At 38.5% G+C, this 14595-nt stretch overlaps 1 protein-coding gene across 1 annotated transcript in view; it reads right to left on the reverse strand.

Annotated features, from left to right (window-relative positions):
• Window positions 1-7230, reverse strand: part of LOC139939099 (long-chain fatty acid transport protein 2-like) — a 61948-nt gene extending 54718 nt beyond the window's left edge. The window contains exon 1 of the mRNA XM_071934836.1: window positions 7195-7230. The gene's annotated coding sequence lies outside the window, so the exon portion shown is untranslated. The remainder of the gene's footprint in view (window positions 1-7194) is intronic.
• Window positions 7231-14595: the final 7365 nt, after the last annotated feature.

Raw genomic sequence — 14595 nt, forward strand, 5'->3', positions numbered from 1 at the left:
AAACAAAAACTAAGAACTAAACAGCTTTGGTAGTTGGGGCTCACTGATTAACAGTCATTTATCCACCACACGCATAACATTATTTTTATATGATCTGGGATATTTCCAAGATCTACCTCTCCGTCAACCCCATCTCCTAGCCCCCCCCCCCCCCCTCCCCCGCAACACAACACTCAAAATTCTGAGTCATCGTTCATATTTGTCAAGGACTACAACCGTAGTACACCCAAAGGCTTGGGAGTGAAACCCGGGCCGTAGTGCTCTGATTTCCGCATAAACTCTGCTTGAACCCCCTCTCTTTTTGCGTTGAGCTGTTTGAGCAACAAGGAACTCATATAAAAGACACCCAGAAAACACAAACCGATCCCCTTGTCACTGTGCTGCAACAACCCCGTCATGTTGACAAACATCAAGGGGTGGTTCTGTAACAGTGATGTGATGATAAAGTGTTTTCACTGGGCTTCGGGTTGATTCAAGATGATAGGAACAATTAAGTTTGCACTGTGAGAAGGTCATTATTGCATTAGGTTGAGGCACGCGCCTCCATCATCACAATAATGCTTGCCAAACTTTGGGAAAATATTCTGCTACCCTTGTCGAAAGAAAGTTTGTTCTGTGTCTATCTCTGTTTAAGCAACTGGTGAGTTTGTGGTGAGTGTGTTTGTGTTTACATTTAGGTTTCCCGAGTCCATACCGACTTGGGGTGGGTGGGGGGGATAATCAATACTTGCCATTCCAAAGTTTCATTCGCTGCAAAAGAACTTGGGCATTACTTTTATAATATTGGTGTCCGTTTTAAAGCACGTGGATTTGATTCTGCAGCGTTACTATAGTATAACCATTTTGCCTCCATTGGAATTTAAGGCCCCCCACCCCCTATAATAAAATGTTTGAATTTGCGCAAGAATTGCACGGTCGATACACGGCCCAATTCCATAAAGCTTTTTTTATCTGTGAGCGAATTGTTGCGCTTACTTATAATAGCCGAAAATCATAGGATAGTGAGTGAACACGATCGAAAAGAGTTTACAGCGCGCGCGCGCATTCACAGCAGATTTGCGCTGTTGCGTCACCATTCTGCTTACACTTACAAAACCCACCTGCAAGTTGGCAGACCATTTGCTGCTTGCGGTCAGCAGCAGTGTGATTGAAACATTGATATCTATAATTATATTGACAATTCTGTTAATGGCCGCTTACAGGCTTTATTTGGCCGTTTATTGCAACGTACCTGTTGTTTTCGACACCAAATACGCAGATTGCATATTTTATCAAAAATCACAATGTATCGTAAAAACGCATTTCAGAAATGTTTGGTTCCGAGTTATAGTCTAAGAAGAACGTTAATAAAAGCCAAGCCCTACATGCCTATGGACATTTTCTGTTCAATGCAACACGGAGCAAGGTGAGCAATTCTCGGTGACGTCATATGCGTCACGTTCCTTCGTCTCGAAGGAATTACATTCAACGAAGACATTTGTTGAAGCTTCCTTCCAGAAATTCTTGGAAAACATACATTTAAAAACCCAACATTCTCGTCACTAACACGATTTTCCAGCTGTGGATTTGTTTCCCAAAAGTTTTCCATGAATTTTTGAACACGTAACGTAAGAGTGTGACCTTATGGTGGTACCTGAGCTTATTTGGGAGGTTCTCTTTCAGGGAAATGTGAGTATGTTGAAGAGATGGTGCTTATTGGTAATTGCTCCAAGAATGAATGAACATAAAAACTTGCCTATACCAAGAAGCACTGCAGATAACATTTTGAGAAACGATTTCCTTCAAGGAAATGTGGTTTTAGAGAGAGGGATTAAAAAACATTTCACTCTGTGAGAAAGGTTTCATCTCAGATTGTGTCCACAAATTATGAATTATTGTTCCTGCGCGGACATGATTTTTCACACGTTATTTAAAATTCGTTAAGAAAACATTCTTTAAACCAAAAACCAAAATACGATTAGAGTTGTTTAAGGTTTCGTTTGGGTTCAGTACCAATTTAGGTGTACTTGCTAAGCTGATAGCATATAAGATGCTGTTTGTCTTTGATTATTATAGCTATACATGTTTAAAGGCAGCGGACACTATTGGTAATTACTCAAAATAATTATTAACGTAAAACCTTTCTTGGTAACGAGTAATGGGGAGAGATTGATAGTATAAAACATTGTGAGAAGTGGCTCCCTCTGAAGTTGCGTAGTTTTCGAAAAGAAGTAATTTTCCACGAATTTGATTTCGAGACCTCAAGTTTAGAATTTGAGGTCTCGAAAAAAAGCATCTGAAAGCACACAACTTCGTGTGACAAGTGTGTTTTTTCTTTCATAGTTTTCTTGCAACGCCGACGACCAATCGAACTCAAGGGTGTTATTTTATGCATACCAACAGAGAAGACTGGTATTTGCCAATTACCAATAGTACCCAGTGTCTTTAAGCACACTCTTCTGCTAGCAGATATGTGAAACTGAACTCTGTCAACTACACTGGCTTCGCTCGTCGGAGTAAATCTCGACCCTGTAGGTGTATTAATTACTTAATACACATGCGTTAATATCCCACGGCTTCAATGTTGCAGACGAAAGATTGATAGAATGTGATCGTCAAGCAATGTCATGCGAAGGTCGGCCGGCACTAAACAGAGTTCATTGTTGTACCAAGAAGTGGTGATTGCTCGGACCAATTAAAGGGGAGGTTGGGGATTTGACTGAGACGTAGGGGGTACTGATACGGTAGACCATGAGCTGAAGTGGTGGGAAACCGAGTGGATTCCAAACATTTGTAAGTCATAAATATTCAAATATATTCATGAATATTAACCATTCTGCAAGGGTTGTTAGCGTTGACACCATAAATACCAAACAAGAACCAACATTTAAAACATAGGCCCCTAGTGTTAAAATAACACAAATTTCTGCCAACACAATTATCATGGTGTTGTTTTGACACCACATGGTGTTAATTTTGAGGCTACATTGGGTGTGACAATAACACCCCAAGTGTTGAAGTAAAAAGATTATTTAACAATTAACATGCTGTTTGCGTCATCTCCCATATCGGATCAAACGTTTTGCTTGTAGTTTACGAATTACTTGCAGTGTTTTGTAGTATCACAACTGTACTCAGAAAGACAAATTATGGGTATACATCTTATCCCCAACAGACAATGAGTCCCCCTGATATATGAATTAATTTGTTGAGGGGAAAAAATGAAATTATCATTCTGGTTTGTAGGGGGCCCAGGGAAAAAGTTACGGCAACTTGTGAAAACATTTCAACATCAACCACTGTCATTACGCCTTCATATCGATACATCACAGACAGTTTATGAGAACTTGCAGACATCTCAAAATATTATCAAAACATCCGCTAACTCGTTACTAAAAAAGAACATCAATTATTGCCAACATTTATCAGAACACAGACCAGTGCGTCATGTTTTGTAAGTTCTAAAAAGTTGTGGTGAAAATGGGGGTCCCTTTGGGAATGGGGGTGGGGGGAGGGTGGCTATTTTAGATGGTGTGGGTAGGAAACCCACAGATGGGGGTAACGAGGGCCGGAAAACCTCTAGATGTATACTTATACAGGCTTAATCAGGTTGGGACTGTAACCCGATAGGCTCCGGTTCGTTTTGAACAAGTCTTGATCCTTTAAAGGCACTGGACACTATTGGTAATTACTCGAAATAATTATTAGCGTAAAACCTTTCTTGGTGACGAGTAATGGGGAGAGGTTGATGGTATAAAACATTGTGAGAAATGGCTCCCTCTGAAGTGCCATAGTTTTCGAGAGAGAAGTAATTTTCAACGAATTTGATTTCGAGACCTCAAGTTTAGAATTTGAGGTCTCGAAATCAACTATCTTAACGCACACAACTTCGTGTGACAAGGGTATTTTTTCTTTCATTATTATCTCGCAAGTTCGATGACCGATTGAGCTCAAATTTTCACAGGTTTGTTATTTTATGCATATGTTGAGATACACCAACTGTGAAGACTAGTCTTTGACAATTACCAATAGTGTCCACTGTCTTTAAAGGCACTGGACACGTTCGGTATTTGTCAAAGACCAGTATTCTCACTTGGTGTATCCCGATATAATGCATAGCATAACAAGTTGGTTGGACTGTATTGGTCATCGAAGTTGCAAGAGAATAATGAAAGAAAAAACACCCTTGTGTTGCACACATTTGTGTACTTTCAGATGCCTATTAGAAGTCTTCAGGTCCGAAGTGTTTAGTATTTGAGTGAGAAATTACCATTTACTCAAACGTTACTTCAGAAGGAGCCGTTTCTCACAATGTTTTATACAATCAACAGCTCTCCGTTGCTCATTACCTAGACAGTTTTTGAGCTTACAATTGTTTTGAGTAATTACCAATAGTGTCCAGTGCCTTTAAAGTAGGACTGGTTGCAAACGAGGAAACACCTTATAGCGACAATAGCCAGGGATTAAAGGAACACGTTGCCTTGGATCGGTCGAGTTGGTCTTTGAAAAGCGTTTGTAACCGTTTTTTATAAAATGCATATGGGTAGAAAGATGTTGTAAAAGTAGAATACAATGATCCACACAAACATGCCTCGAAATTGCGTGGTTTTCCTTTTACCTCGTCGACTAACACGTCGGCCATTTATGGGGGTAAAAATTTTGACTCCCATAAATGGCCGACTATGTTAGTTCGCACAGTAGAAGGAAAACCACGCAATTTCGAGGCAAACTTGTGTGGATCATTGTATTCTACTTTTAAAACATCTTTCCAACCATATGCATTTTATAAAAAACGGTTACAAACGCTTTTGTTTTGACCAACTCGTCCGATCCAAGGCAACGTGTTCCTTTAGGTTTGGGTGGGCACTGGGTGGGCACTGGGCGGGCACGTGGTTGGGCTATACCCCCCTATAAGCCCCCCTTGAATTCAGCGGTGCGTGCGGCAAGAGAAATGCTTCCGTCGGAACATTTTGTTTCAATAAAATCTGATGACCGCTTTCTTGCAATGCAGTTTATGTGAGTAATTAAAGACACTGGATACTAGTGGTAATTTCTCAAAATAATTGTCAGCATAACAACTTACTTGTTAGGTTCAATGGAGAGATGTTGATAGTATAACACATTTTGAGAAAACGGCACCCTCTAAAGTAACGTCGTTTTCGAGAAAGAATTATGTCTCACTAATATATTTGAATTTGATTTCGAGACCTCAGAATTTGATTTTGGGGTCTCGAACTCAAGCATCTGAAAGCACACAACTTCGTGTGACAAGGGTGTCCACGTCATCATGAAAAAAGACGTGCTGCCAGACGCTGTTGTTCAAAATGCACACATTAAATTTATTATAATAAACGAAACAAGTCAATACCCGTAATATAGGTTTTCTCGGTCAATTTCGGAAAATGAGCAGCCCTTTTAACCACCAGCGTATTCTATTTGGCACGAAATTGAATGCTACTGAAAAGGGTCATTAGATTTCGTTTTAAGACTAGTCAAATGTACTTTTACGTTATTCGAGTTAACAAAATTCATCAAAGCAGCATTCAAATTCACAGACGCTTCTTGAGGCGTGTGTGTCACGAAAAAGAATGACGTACGCTAAATTGAGCAGAGTGCCTAAGGAATTTGACTCGACTCAAAACGAAATTGAACGGCCGAATTCTGAATTTGAAACGCAGTTACAACTGGAGAGGAAAATCAGTTTTAATTCGAACGCATGAGAATGAAATTGACTGCTCATTTGCCGAAATTGACCGAGAAAACCTTTATTATATCAAGTAATCAAATAATTCTAAAATCTGTATGATTTTCTATTTAATAGATACACAAATAAATTCCGATGCGATCAAGGCCTCCAAGAACAGATACAGGTCAGCTAAATATATTGGCCAAACTTTGGACAAATTTTCGTATGAATAATTGTCAAAGCTGCAATAATGTGTTTGGACTGCGATCCATACCTTAATTGCCGCTGCTGATAAACTGTTCATGTAAGCCCAATAATGAGGATGAAAAAAATATATATTGTTTTGCTGAAATGGTACCCATTCCACACTTAGTAAGCAAGCGGCAAACAGAAAGTAAACAGGAGAAACTGTGACAAAACAGATCGAACAAACGATGCGATCAGTGTTTTCTAAAGCATGCAGATGGTATTTATGGAGTGGGCTGGTGAGAATTCTGTGAGACTCCCAACATGAAACACCTATTATTATTTAATTACCAATAGTGCCCAGTGCCTTTAAGCAAACTCAGATCTTAAGTTGACATTAAAGGCATGGACACTATTGGTAATTACTCAAAATAATTATTAGCATAAAACCTTACTTGGTAACAAGCAATGGAGACTTGTTGATAGTATAAAACATTGTTAGAAATGGCTCCCTGTAAAGTAATGTTGTTTTTTGAGAAAGAGGTAATTTCTACCATTATTTTGTGCAACAAGGGTGTTTTTCCCAATTCTCTTGCAAATTTGATGACCATTTGAGTAAAACATTTCAGTGGAAAATTACTTCTTTCTCGAAAACTTCGTTACCTCAGAGGTAGCCGTTGCTCACGATGTTTTATACTATCAACATCTCTCCATTGCTTGTTACCAAGAAAGTTTTTATGCTAATAATTATTTTGAGTAATTACCAATAGTGTCCAGTGCTTTAAACGCTACAGTAATATTTGTCCATAAATCCTTAAGTTGTTGTTCTCGCTAAATGGAAGTCAATTTGCACGAATGGGTTTAGGGGGCGAGCCCCCGCAATGGGCACACCTGATAATTCTTGCGTCAATATTGGGAGCCGTAATGCAATATCGATTTCCTCGCTTTCAAAAAAGGTCATCAACCACAATAAATAAGTCAATGATTAAAGATTTTGAAGCGGAAAAAATGGTCATGGTTAGTGAAAACATAAATAATTTTGAGAGCTATTTTCAAATTTGCGAAAACATTTATAAAAGGACATGCAGATTTATGAATTTACCCTTTCATATAAAAATAATAATAAGCCGCACTCAGTGCTGTCAAAGTGCTGCTTTAAAAAAAAACCCGCAAAACCAAAGTAATATTATTTTCAATGCACTGACGCAATTATTATCTGTAAAGGATTTGTTGAAAACATTACAAAATCAATTTCGTTTAACCATCGCGTCTATCTTTTTTTTTCAATACGCTACAGAGCTTGTGTTCCACGAATATAAATAAACAAACAGAAGAGTACTCACTTTTTCTTTATCAAGAGACGAAACGGTGATCCGAAGTTCCACAAGGTTATGTTGTGACACTACCAAAATAAAGCAAGTTATATAAAGACCGAACCGGCTGCAGTGATTGGCTCTTGGAACTTTCTCAAGTCAGCCTGGTCCAACCCTCGTCAAGATATCGCAACCACCGACCGTGATATGAAGCCATGGTACGGGGGGATAAACGATTGGCAATCCCCCCCTCGCCAGGTGGAGTCATTCTGAGGGCAGTGGAATCTCTAGGGAGGGAGAAAGGAGTGAGAAATGTTATTTCATAATGTATACACAAGTCAGGTATCCCTGAAATGAACAGATGGAAAACTACAAAATATAACAAGACAGAAAATATCAAGACTCGACCAAATTTTTGAAGGACAACAATATAACCAATGTTGCTTTACAGTATATCAAGAAAAATTTACAAATCTGTTGTTCTGTGAGTTTTTTTCACGAGGAATAGTGTAACGAATTCAAATGCAACTTTTGGAAAATTGTACCGTTCACCAGAGACACTCTGGAAAGACGGTACCCATCGATGTGCGATACGCACCGTGGGACAGGGTGGTGGGGGGTGCATAGAGTATTTACCGTACATTGATGTTATGTGTGATAAAACCAAATTAGTATTCTTCATCCCCGATGCAAATGTTGTACCTGTTAAACCGTTCACTTAATTTCAGGACGTGAATGGTATGAGAACATTATAGTATGGCAGTGGACACTATTGGTAATTACTCAAAATAATTGTTAGCATAAAACCTTACTTGGTGACGAGTTATGGGGAGAGGTGATATCATAAAACATTGTGAGAAACAGCTCCCTCTGAAGTGGCGTAGTTTTCGAGAACGAAATAATTTTTCACGAATTTGATTTCGAGACCTCAAGTTCAGAATTTGAGGTCTCGAAATCAATCATCTGAAAGCACACAGCTTCGTGTGACCAAAGGTGTTTTTGCTTTCATTATTATCTTACAACTTCGACGACCAATTGAGCTCAAATGTTCACAGGTTTGTTAATGTTTTGTGCATATGTTGAGATACACCAAGTGAAAAGACTGGTCTTTGACAATTACCAACAGTGTCCAGTGTCTTTAAAACAGCGTTTGTACCAGGAAATAATTATGTTTGACACGTTTGGACAAAACATGAAATAGAGTTTTAGAAATTACTACAAACAATAGCAACGACTTACGAACCCACCCCATATCTATTTTTCCCCTCACTCAAATAATATAGACTTAGAAGGGCGATGACGACTCTGACATCTTAAAGATCATATCTAGATCATTTGCTAATTGTTGCATCTCTTTAATAAAATAATAAATTAAAGAGAGCCGCATGCAAGCCTCAACGCGCTTTACAGCATAAACAATATTTAACTCATCTAACACTAGTCTATTATTTTCAATGTGAGACTTTGGGACGCTAGGTGGCAGCAGACTTACCAGGTAAATTGCCATTGTTTACGTCGTTCTGAGCATGCGCACATTACCGAGAACAATGGATTTTTACCTGGTAAGTCTGCTGCCACCTAGCGTCCCATCAGTCCCCTATTAGATATATTTAATAATAATAAACTATTTTTGTAGAGCGCATATCACAATCACAGAGAAGTCCCTATGCGCTTTGAGATGAAAACAAAAGAGAAGTAAAAGTTAATAGAGATGTGAAGTAAATACAAAAGGAAAATTTAGTTGATACAGAAAGAAGTACTGAAGGCTATTGCAAAAATAAATGTGTTTTTAACTTTGTCTTAAATAAATTCACTGATTGAGCTTGTTTTATGGTGTCCGAAGACTATTCCATAATTCTGCTGCTGCTGCTGCAAAAGCTCTGGCCCCATAAAATTTAGTAAACGTCGAGGGACAAACTAAGAGAGACCTGGATTTAAAGCAGAGATTACGAACTGGATGATATTTTTGGATGAGTTCCTGGAGATAAGTTGGGCCTAAACCTTGCAAACATAAGAAAGTTAATGAAAGTATCTTATACTGAATACGGTGTTTTATCGGAAGCCAATGTAAATCATGCAAAATAGGAGAAATGTGTTCACGCTTTTGAGTACGTGTCACCAATCTAGCAGCAGAGTTTTGGATTCTCTGAAGCTTGTTAATATGTACATCAGGAAGACCATACAAAATGCTGTTACAAAAATCAATGTGAGACATTACATGTGCATGGACGAGTCTTTCTGTTGATTTCTTGTTTAAGAATGACCGTATTGTACCAATTTTATGAAATGCAAATGAAGCAGCTCTACAGGTATCATTTACATAAGCATGCATTGTAAGATGGTTATCAAGTTTGACGCCAAGATTTCTGGCAGAATCTGCCACTGTAATGACAGCCATGTCATCAAGGATGAAAGACTCGAGTTGATGACTCTGTCTGAATTTACTGGTAAAGTGAAGAACCTCAGTTTTATCTGCACTAAGTTTGAGATCATTCTGAACAGACCAATATTGTATATCTAAAACACAAGCCTGTAGTTTTTGAACCGCATCATATTGTTTACCATCTTCAATGAATACATAAACTTGAGTATCGTCTGCATACATCATACATTTCAAATTGTGATGAGAAATAATGTCCTGCAGTGGTGCTGAATACAAAGTGAATGCCAAAGGGCCTATGACAGAGCCCTGAGGGACACCATGGGTGGATGAATAAATATGAGATTTAGAGCTTCCAATAACTACAGAGTGACTTCTGTTTTTAAGGTAAGAAGTGAGTAGTTTCAGTGCATTTCCGCCTATCCCATATCTTTTCTCCAAGCGAGAAATGGGCAATAGAGTGCTGCATTTTTTTTTGTAATGGGGCGACACGTTGACTATAGATGTTCTGCCACATTTTGTTTAAGTAAGGGAAATTTGGCGTCAAGACATTTCATTTTAAATCATCGACGTCCTCACTATTAACAGTGGGAGGTAAGTTAACACCAGTTTTGATTGAATTTTATTTCTGGTTTGCAATAAATTGTTGAGCACATTGTCTATGAATGTTTTATGAAATCGGGCTCTACTCTCGTACAAAAAAACGGGACTGTTGGTTTATAGTTAGTCCAATTTTGGGACTGACTTATAAAAGTCCCTTACAGCTTCTGTTTTCACAATTACACATCGATCGAGCACGCATCAAATTGATTTCATAGGTCATCCGCTCATCAGTTTATTTATCTCTTGCACTCACAAACGGAAAGTTTTTTTCCCCAGAATTTTTCTACAATGTGTCAATATTCACTTGGGACCACGAGCGAGCACGTTTTTATCATTTCCATTTGAGCGCACAAACTCGTGTTTACACCTTGTGAGGCAGGTGGGTACGAACCAACGAAGCAAGTCCCCACTGTGAACTTTTCCTGACGTTTCTGCACTGATTATATCCAGTCATCTTGGGACTTGCAATCATATGTTTTTGAGTGGAGGGATCTTACGAAACGCGTACCAATATTCTGGCAGCTTGCCCAGTGTTGAGTCAGTACATTTTTTTTAGTCATCATCGGTAGGACTAGGAGAGATTTGGCGGAATTACTTTGTTACACACCGCGCTGGGGCCTGACTTCAACACGGGGCCCGGCCTCGCGGATCACGGCATGCCCTTCCCTAGTGGCTGTTCTCTCTGGGGACCCGGAGTTTGTTACCTGGAAATCAGTCAAATCCAAAATATGGACGTGATAGTTGGCATGTTATGAAATTACGGATGTTTGATAGACAGTTGGGAGGTTGTGAAATTCTGATATGCGCGATGCTGAATCATGGCCCCGCCTCTGGATGGATACAGGGGGGGGGGGGGGGGTAAATGGCACGTTCTATATCAGAGTGTTATCAACAGTTCTAACCTTTTCAACATCGATAATCCGTTTTGGTATTTCAATCAACATTTTAAATGTACTGATAATTATCAAAGACATTGTCACTCCTCAACATAATGCATAAAACAAAAAACTGTGAACATTTGGACTCAAAAGAATAATGGAAGAAAAAACACCCTTGTTGCACAAGTTGTGTGCTTCCATGCAGATGCCTTGAATTCGAGACCTTAGCTGAGGTCTCTTATTTAATTCAAATATTTGAGTGATAAATTACTTCTTTCTCAAAAACTATGTTACTTCGGAGGGAGCCGTTTCTCACACTGTTTTAAACTATTAACAGCTAGCCATTGCTCGTTACCAAGTCAGTTTTTATACTAACAATTATTTTGAGTAATGACCAATAGTGCCCTTAAGACCAATCTTAGCTCTCTTGAAAGCGCAAAGACTCATCAGAAATTACTTCTTCGTAAGATTGGGCCCAGGCCCACTGTGATGTAAGCCTAGAATGGTTCCTGGTGCCATGAATTTTCCCAAATTCATGTATTAACAGATTGTCTAGTTGTGATAATGGACCAAAAAACAAACAAAAACAAAACGAATACAAAAACAAGTTCAGATTGAGTTGTCTTGGTTAGCTAACATAATAGAAATAAACAAACTAACAAAAAACGAACACAATATGTTCAGATTGAGTTGTTTTGATTATCTAGCATAATGGAAATAAATAAATAAACAAGCAAACAAACTAACAAAAAAACGAACACAAGTTCAGATTGAGTTGTCTTCATCAGATAGCATTTGTTTCGACAAATCAAACCCCAACATTTCTCCGTTGATGATATGGTAAGCCAGGGGTGCTGTTGTTCCAACTTGTGCCATCCAGCAGCCACTTGTTTCGAAGCAAGTTGGCATTGATTGATCGTCACAGAATAAAGCGTGACCTTGTCATATTGCTAACAATTGGCCACATGTCTTAATCAGTTTGGACGAAACAACGACAAATAAGTTGCTTGTTTGCGTCAATGTCTAGTAGAGGGCATGTAGAGTTTGCCCGGTTAGTGCAAAGGGAGAACATTCTTCACTCAGCTGTGAGCGAGTGCATAGTTATGAGGAGGAAACGATCATAATTTACACTCCACATCGTGGTGGTGCGTGCTGGGCTCTCAACTTATTGGTGACGTCACGAACCAAAGTAGAAAACAAGTAAACGTCGGGTTATGTTTTATCGGTCTCTGTTTTTGTGCACTTTTTTTGTGCACTTTTTTTGGAAAGTTGCCAGCTAGAAAAAGCCCACTTAGAGGATTTGTGATGGAGCCACCGAACACGGGGCAATGTGATCATGTTTAGTGGGGATAGTTACAGGTGCCTTTTTACCCCCACCACCCGGCTCCGATTCAGGGTTGTGATGAGCCAAAAGTTCAATCGTTGTTAACAAGAGTTATGGTTTAGTTATTGGTGCGAGATTGTGAGCTTTCTCGTATGGCTTTTGATGGAGAATTGATAACATACACAGTTTTAGTTAATGAACATGAATAAATAAGGGAATAAAAGGGTAGCTATACTAGTTCTTTCACGGCCGTTTAAAACAGGCAGGGTCGAATTGCCGTGTGATAAAGGCCCTAGCCGAAGGGCCTTTACGGTTACTTCAGAGGGAGCCGTTTCATCAACAACTCTCCATTGCTCGTTACCAAGTAAATTGTTATGCTTACAATTATTTTGAGTAATTACCAATAGTGTTCAGTGCCTTTATTGACATCTCAACATGCATTTGAATCAAATTCATTTGAATTATAGGATTTTGTTGATGATGAAAAGGTCCATCTATAGAGGAAGGATGTTTTTCATAATGATTGAGGTGGAGTGATTCGCTTCCGTCTCTTATCGGGACTGTTACAGACCTGGGTGGATCAAGGCACACCCGGGCAGAGCCGAGCATCGGATGTAACTACATATCACCAGAGAGTAAGATGTCTCCCTCAGTGAAGTTTAGATAAGCAGCAAGGTAATGGAGAACCTGGGCTAAGTTAAAGGTATTGGACACTATTGGTTAAAGGCAGTGGACACTATTGGTAATTACTCAAAATAATTATTAGCATAAAACCTTTCTTGGTGACAAGTAATGGGGAGAGGTTTGTGGTATAAAACATTGTGAGAAACAGCTCCCTCTGAAGTGCCATAGTTTTGGAGAAAGAAGTAATTTTCCACGAATTTGATTTCGAGACCTCAGATTTAGACCTTGAGGTCTCGAAATAAACCATCTAAACGCACACAACTTCGTGTGACAAGGGTGTTTTCTTCTTTCATTGTTATCTCGCAACTTTGATGACCGATTGAGATCAAATTTTCACAGGTTAGTTACTTTATGCATATGTTGAGATACACCAACTGTGAAGGCTAGTCTTTGAAAATTACCAATAGTGTTCACTGCCTTTAACGAGCAATGGGGAGCTGTTGATAGTATAAAACACTGTGAGAAACGGCTCCCTCTGAAGTTAAGTTTTGAGAAAGAGATTATTTCTAACTTAAATGTTAAAAGCCGGGCATGAAGCCTTTTGGTAGGCATTTAAAAGCATAACTATTTTTTCAACCAAATGTGTTTTTTCTTCCATTATTCTGTTGCAGTGATGTCAAATTAAGTCAAAGTTTTCACTTTGTTATTTTGTGCATATGTTGGGATACACCAATTGAGATACCTGGTCTTTGACAGTTATCAAAATGTGTTCAGTGCCTTTAAAACCCACACTACAAATCCATCTAACAAAATGGAAACAAAATTGAACCAAAGCTGGACACAATTTTGAGGTTCTTGGGTGTAGTCCTTGCTTATCTCTTTTATAGACTGTGACGGGATGGGTGGTAACATTTGCAGCTTATTAAGCCTGAAATTAAGATTGAGAAGTAATTTGAAGCCTCGCATCAAAACAATATCCGAGTTTATGTTCAGACATGAAGTCAATGCATAATTGAGCTCCAGGGCCTGATGATTTTAATTGAATTTAAAACAAAACAAACTGATATGTTACTGTATAGGCATGTCTAAATAAAGTTTTTTCTTTTAACATGAATTTTCCCCTAATATCGAAAACTTTTAAAACTGAAAAGTCAATTTTTATTAACTAAAAAATTGGTCCAGTCTACCAGTTATCTGTTTTGACTCCATAAGATTTAAGTTATTTTTTGCTTATCTATTGATTTAGTTTTCGTGTAAAATTACAAATAGTTGAAACAACAGTTGTTTGATGTGCTACTTATTGTAGTCCAAACAGTTTAAAATATTCTAACAGCCTTTTGTGTATAATAAATAAGGTAATCTTTCAATATTTTGATGTATTGTTTGAGATACGTCATCAAACTACCAAAAGTTGAAACAAGAGTTTAAAAATGCATTCTTTTAAATTAAACTTGTCAAAACAGTCTATTCAGTCTATCATAGATACCTGTCGTGTTTCATTGATTTTTTCCCTTCCCATTTTGATCTATTGTTTAAGATTTATCCTAAAATTACCAAATATAAAAGTTTCAAAAATGCAGTCACCAGTGGGCGATGAAAGGGTCACGTCACCCTCATGGTTC

Source organism: Asterias amurensis, chromosome 6, assembly GCF_032118995.1.
Source record: "Asterias amurensis chromosome 6, ASM3211899v1".
NCBI lineage: Eukaryota > Metazoa > Echinodermata > Asteroidea > Forcipulatida > Asteriidae > Asterias > Asterias amurensis.